This window comes from Monodon monoceros, unplaced genomic scaffold (assembly GCF_005190385.1).
Source record: "Monodon monoceros isolate NGI ecotype Baffin Bay Population unplaced genomic scaffold, NGI_Narwhal_1 Super_Scaffold_16, whole genome shotgun sequence".
NCBI classification, from domain to species: domain Eukaryota; kingdom Metazoa; phylum Chordata; class Mammalia; order Artiodactyla; family Monodontidae; genus Monodon; species Monodon monoceros.
The window spans coordinates 89,285,602-89,291,903 of NW_021703772.1; positions in this window are offsets into that span (position 1 = coordinate 89,285,602).

Below are 6,302 nucleotides of genomic sequence, written 5' to 3' on the forward strand. Positions count from 1 at the left end.
TTCTTCCTGTAATCCACACCCAGCTGCACCTCCAAATACCTGGTCCATGAATTCATTAGGAAAGCACCAGGCTTCTTTAGTGCTCCAGCACCCCTTCTCTTTCTTGAAAACAGTCCTAGAGGTCTGGACTATTTTCTGGCAGCATCACATTTTGAAAGAATGTAGAAGCTTAGATTGGGGAAGTGCTCTGCCCACTTCAAGAAGCACTGACTGGTAGAAGGATGGCTATCCACTTTATTTTCTAATACAGATCCCAGGCCTTTGCATCTTGATGCTGAGTATGGAGAAAACACATTTTTTAAATTATACAGAGACTCAGCTTCATCAGGGAAATTATTGGTAGATTACCACTGGTTTTGGTTTGTTTTTTACTTAGCTCCACTTCACCTAAAAACTCTCACACATATCATACTGATTTATCAATATTTTTGGATTTTCCTAAGTGTTTTAGAGAAAATTACAAATAACTGAATCAAAGGCTCCTTGTCAGGTGCCTTTTAAAACTGCTAGTTTCCTCTTTAACTGTTAATAAACAATGTAGGTGCAATATCTGGGAATATCGCTTCCTCTCTCCTATCCACAGTCATGTCTTCAGTCCTTAGAACTCATCCACAGAGATTAGTAGCCCTGTATCTTTCCTCCAGATGTTGTCCTTTAAAGGTGCATTAGACACCTCTTACTTCCCACTGCACAGTGTCACTTTTCACCTCTTTCTAATCTGTCTGCTGCACTTAGCTTTGCAGGAGCACAACAGAGAACTTGGCCTCAGCTGTGCTTAGTCTCTCTCTGGATTAGATTTTTTTTGCTGCCATAACAAATTACCACAGGTTTAGCCTCTTAAAACAATACATATATCATCTCACAGTTCTGTAGGTCAGGAGTCCAGGTTGGCTTGAGTAGATTCTCTGCTCCAGGTTTCACAAGGCTGGCATCAAGGTGTTGATGACCGGAGCTCTTATCACAGGCTCTAGGGAGGATGTGCCCCCAAGCTCATTCAGGCTTATGGCAGAATCCAGCTGACTGTCAGCTGGGGTCCATCCTTAGCTCCTACAGGTATCTCTATGGTCCTAGTAGGTGGGCCCCTACGTCCCAGAACCATGTTTCATAGCTCCTTCATGCTTGCAGTCTCCCTGAGTTACACTTCTACTGATCCCTTCTGCTTCCAGCCAGAGAATGCTTTTTGCGTTTAAGGGCTTATGTGATTAGGTTGGACCAATGTGGATTATAAAGGATAATTTCCTTATTTTAAGGTCCATAACCTTAATTATATCTACAAAGTCCTTTTTGCCATGTAAGCTAACATATTCATGGATTCCAGGGATTGGGGCACAGGCATCTTTATGGTGCCATTATTTGACTTGTGACACACTCTTGCTTCTGCCCTGGGGCACCTCTGAGCCAGTACAAAACAACTAGCTCTAGATGCCCTGCTAAATATTAAATTCTCTTATATTCTTCCTTGCTGGTCCAACGTCTTCATGATCTACTCTTGAATGTTCTCCCCCTCCTATTGACCAGGTCTCAAAAATGTCTTACTCAAGATACACACCTAATTGACCTTGATTATTTGCCTGAAGACAAATGATATGAGAGCAGACCATGGGGAGGACAAGAACATCTACAGGAACCTACCTGTCACTCAGCATGTGCAACCTGGTAATGTGAAGGTGTTAATACAACATGGAGCAACCATTAACCAATAAAAAAATGTCCCAATTCCATCTCTTAGCTAATTTCATGCTTCATTCTTCCTGTCTTTTTCGAAAGTCTCTGAGAAAAAAACCCAAGATTCCCTTATTAGTGATCAATTTGATAACACCTGCTTGTTTGGATTGTCTACTATTCTCAGTTTCCTGTACCTATTCTCGAAATAACTGCCCAATACAAACTGCTTGCATAAGGCCCATGTCTTAACCTCCATTTTGGGAAATAAAAAGTGGCCTTTCAAAGTAAAGTGTCAGGAAGGAATTCTAAAACAGACAGATATAATAAGGACCCCATTGTTGGGGATAGATGGGGTGATGATTACCCTGACATGCAGTGGCATCACAATTTCTAAGAGTCTCACTAGTGCTAACCAGGATGAGTTACAGGTAGAAGATGTAGCATTGGCTTACATGGTAGCTGTGGTCCTTGGACAATATAGGGACAAAAGTAATTATAAGGATTATATTGTTGTATAATTTATTTAAGTCTTAAAAAAATAGAATCAGGTTAGCCAACAATCACCTCAAGGCACACTGTTATAGGTCAGAAGGCCAAATTGGAGGCAGTTGAAGGGACCCCTATCTCCTACAGCCTCACGCAGACTATACTGAAAATTAGACCTGGACTTCATTTTACATGGAGCAGAGCTATAAAGGAGGTACCCTGGTGTAGACTTGACTTGTCTCACAGCTTAAGGTCAGTGATCTTATAGAAAGCAAACTTTGGTAGGGGATATTTGCGTGGACAAGTGTGAAAATGTCAAACCTCCAAGTTTCTCTGAATCATCCAGACTGACAGAAGGAGCACCTGCCCAACTGCTAAAGGAAAACAGGCTGCCTTTGTCTGGAGGCTCTGTAAAGATCTCACCTAAAACAGATGCCTTGCAAGGACATCCTTATTCTCCCCACAGTTTGTTCCCATTTCATTGCCTTCATGTCAATAACCAGGTTCAACCAGCTCAAGCAGGGAAACAGTTCCTTTTCCAGAAAAAAGTAGAAAACCTGGTTATTATTAAAGGGAACACATTCAAAAGTGGATCATGAAGACACAGGACCAGTAGGAAAGAATACAAGAGGATAATTTGTTTGACATCATGGTAAGAGCATCTGGAGCTAGTTATTTTGTGCTGTGATGAATCCCTAAATCATGGGAAATATGATAGTCCTCAATAAATGAGGCAGAGATGCTGGAACTGCCTTAACAGTATTTGGGGTCAGAAGGCTAAAGGAGGTAGGTGGGAATGTTAGGCCAGACCTACTGCATGTTAGGACCTAGTGTATGGGTCAACCATGTTTTGTGTAAAGTCCAAGAGGATACTTTCTTCACAAAGGTAATAAAAGATTCCCTGGTAGAGGGCAAATTAAAAACTTTGGTAGGCTGGATTTGATAATAGGAGATGTTTTCTGGAACTGGGCTCTACAGTGTCAATAGAGATAATAGTATTTCAGAATGTCATGCTTTAAGTGGCAGCATTTATCCAATAGACAGAAGGTAGAAATATTTACTGCTTTGGACAGCAAGGGTGAAGTGGCAACCAGGGTGCCTTGGGTCTGTGGCAATGACTGATAGGCCATAGGTTTTTCTGGTAGCAAGATAGATGCGCAGCCAGCTAGGTGTTACTTGACCTTACATCCAAAGAAGTTTAGAGGTGGCACATAGAAGATTTACATCCTCTACAGCAATGGATAAAAATTCATGACTCCTGATGTGGTTTCAAAACCTAAGTCAGTTCACAGACCCAGAATCCAATAATTGAAAGTGAAACCAAATGCCCTTGAGGAAGAATAAATGTTCCTTCAATCTGTCCTCAAAGGTGCTGTGCCAATTGCCAGACTTAACCTCACAATGGAAAAAGGAAATACTCAGAACTTTGGAATGTTTTTGGATATAGTATCCAAACTGATAAGAGGATACCATAACAATCATCATGCCCCTCATTTAGTGGGAGCCTGGGGAGGCCAAGTAATAAGTAAAGTTCTGATCCAGGTTTATCTTACAGTGGATCTAGTGCATCCAACTATCTACCCAGTAGCTATTTCCTGGCCCATCAATACATAGTTGGGATGCATTTTCTGAGCACCTGGCCAAACTCCGACATGTTCACTCTGATTTGTGGAGGGACAGTGATTATGATAAGGGTTAAGTGTGGAAGCTCCTGAAACTGCCCTATCTTCAAGTCAAAACAGTAAATCAGAAGCAAGAATACATTCCTGGAAGAATTTCAGAGATTGGTGCCCCAATTAAAGATCTAAAGGATATGGTGGTGCTGGTTCTGTCTTAAACCATTAGTCAAAAATAAATAAATGAATGAATCTATTTGGCAGATGACAATGGACTACTATAAACTTAACTAAGTTGCAGCCCCAATTGCGATCCTTTGCCAGATGTGATATTTTTACAGGAATATGTTAACATAACTTATGACACTTGGTGTACAGCTACTGATCTGGTAGATGCATTTTTTTCAATCCCCATCAGAAGATTCAAACTTTTTCTTTTATGCAAGAAGAACAGCAATATACATTCACTGTTGATCTCAGAACTGTGTTCACCCTCTTTCAGGAAATTTGATGATCATTTCACATTTTGTAGACCACACAGTGGCATGGGAAGGGTCACTATCTGTTTAGTAAATATAGGTATGGCAAATATAAACTTCATAGAATAATAAACTATTTATAGTTTTATGAATTTTTAAATTATTTTCAAGGCTGATGTTATTGTATGCAACTTTTTTGGTAGTGCTATAAGTCCAGGCAGAAGGCAAAAATTAGAACTTAAGTAGTTTTTGCCTAAGTGTTTTCATTTTAAATAATTGGACACAGAAGTATTTTGGATATTCAAATACTGCCTCCATTCTACATTCCATTTATTTTATGTGGAATCCTCAAATCTTGAATTATTTGCCCTTTTTTAAAAATATAATTTCTGTTCAAATTCAGTTAAGATATAATTATGCCTACAGAGTTCTCTCCTGCCTGCTTAATGATTTTTTTTTTTTTTTTTTTTTTGCGGTACGCGGGCCTCTCACTGCTGTGGCCTCTCCCGCTGCGGAGCACAGGCTCCAGACGCTCAGGCTCAGCGGCCATGGCTCACGGTCCCAGCCGCTCCGCCGCATGTGGGATCTTCCCGGACCGGGGCACGAACCCGCGTCCCCTGCATCGGCAGGCGGACTGTCAACCACTGCGCCACCAGGGAAGCCCTTAATGATTTTTAAAATAACACATTTTTATATATCTTAAAGACTGCAATAGAAAATGCAAATCTTTTTGTATTTTTACAAAATATATTTACCTTGCAGCATGATACCTGCACATCCATTTAAATGCTTCTTTTTGGCCTATATTACAATGCAAAATGAACTCTGAATCCCATGCTTGTAAGTGGATGTATATATATATATTTGAAATGAACATCTTCAGTGGACTCTTCAAGACAAGATCCTGAACATTGACTCCCAATTAATTAGTACAAAGAAAGAAAATCTATTCAAACAACCTCACTATTCATTTGATAGCTAATTAAAATGCATACTCTGTAGAAGTCACTTGACTCTCAATTACAATTAAGTATGCAAGGTTATCAGAACACCACAAGCAGAAAGTTGAAAGTAACCTTCCCCTATTAGAGTGAACACATCGGGGATGGTTCTGTGTGGTAAGGAAAGGCTGTGTGTAGCACAAATGATGTCACCACTGATCCTAGGATCCCATCAGCTGTAGCAGGCTCAAGGTAAAAACCTACTGAACTGATAAAATTGTTTGTGGACCCCATCAAATATCAACTAGAACCGTCTAAGAAAAAAATAGCTGTCAAGATTTGCCTGTTGCTCTAATGGTGTTGGGTTAATTTTGTCATAAAATTAATGATGCACTTAAAATGAAGAGATGTATGATACCTGTGAGCACTTCTAATTGAGTTAACCCAACAGAGCAGGTTACAAGTCATACAACTCGAAAAATGAATGATTAATAAGGTGCCCAAATTGTGTCCTCCCTTATTGACTGAAATCTTCAATAGGCTATTAACATAATTACCTAATTTTTACTTCAACTATTGTCATTTTAAACCAGATGACTGTGTTTTTCATGAACACCAAGCTAGATTGCTTTCTTAAATTAACCTGTGAGTAAAAGCTTTATTGAGCCTTAGAAGAAAAACTCTCCCTCTCTAAGCTCCTCTCTGAAGTACCTAGATAACAATATCTGATACACATTTCCTAAGTTATTTTACAGATGCTAAAACCCCCACCAAATGGAAGATGTTAACTATTTGATGACCATGAGCACATAGTCCCCAGGCCTCCTGGAGCTTCCAGATCGATAATGTTAACCCTGTGACACCACCCTGTTACCTCACCACTAACCAATCAGAGAACGTGCCTGAGACCCTACAACACACCTGCTTCACTTGGCCTTTAAGGATGCTTTCCTAAAACCCATCCAGGAGTTCCGGTGTCTTGCACACTAGCTGCCCTGTACTCCTAGCTTGGCGCCCTACAATAAATGCTGCACTTTCCTTCACCAAAACCTGGTGTCAATAGATTGGCTTTACTGTGTGCAGGCAAGCGGTCCCAAGTTTGGTTGGGAACAGAA